Below are 429 nucleotides of genomic sequence, written 5' to 3' on the forward strand. Positions count from 1 at the left end.
TTAATTTTTAAAAAAATATTTATTATTTCTATTTTGTGTGTATGTATGTATTGCCTGCATGTACGTGAGCACTCATGTCGTGCAGTGCCACAGAGGTCAGAAGAGGGCTTTGGATTCCCCTGGAACTGGAGTTAAGGACAGTTCATAGCCGCCATGTGGGTGCTGGGAATCGAACCCGTGTCCTCTGCAAGAACAGTCAGTGCTCTTAACTGCTGAGCCACCTCTCCAGCCCCTATATCAAGCTTTTAACCTAATTAAGAACCCTCATTGATGTAGAATGAAAATCAAACTGAATTAGAAAGTCCATGGAGACAAAATTTGTTAAATCACTTAATAAAATCAGGATCCATCAATTCTACAGACAATAAAAATCAATAATTTTCCCAATGATGATGTTTTATCCAATATTAAAAAATTATTTTTGTTTCA

This window comes from Nannospalax galili, unplaced genomic scaffold, assembly GCF_000622305.1.
Source record: "Nannospalax galili isolate Female #2095 unplaced genomic scaffold, S.galili_v1.0 scaffold1681, whole genome shotgun sequence".
In the NCBI taxonomy this organism is placed as follows: Eukaryota; Metazoa; Chordata; class Mammalia; order Rodentia; family Spalacidae; genus Nannospalax; species Nannospalax galili.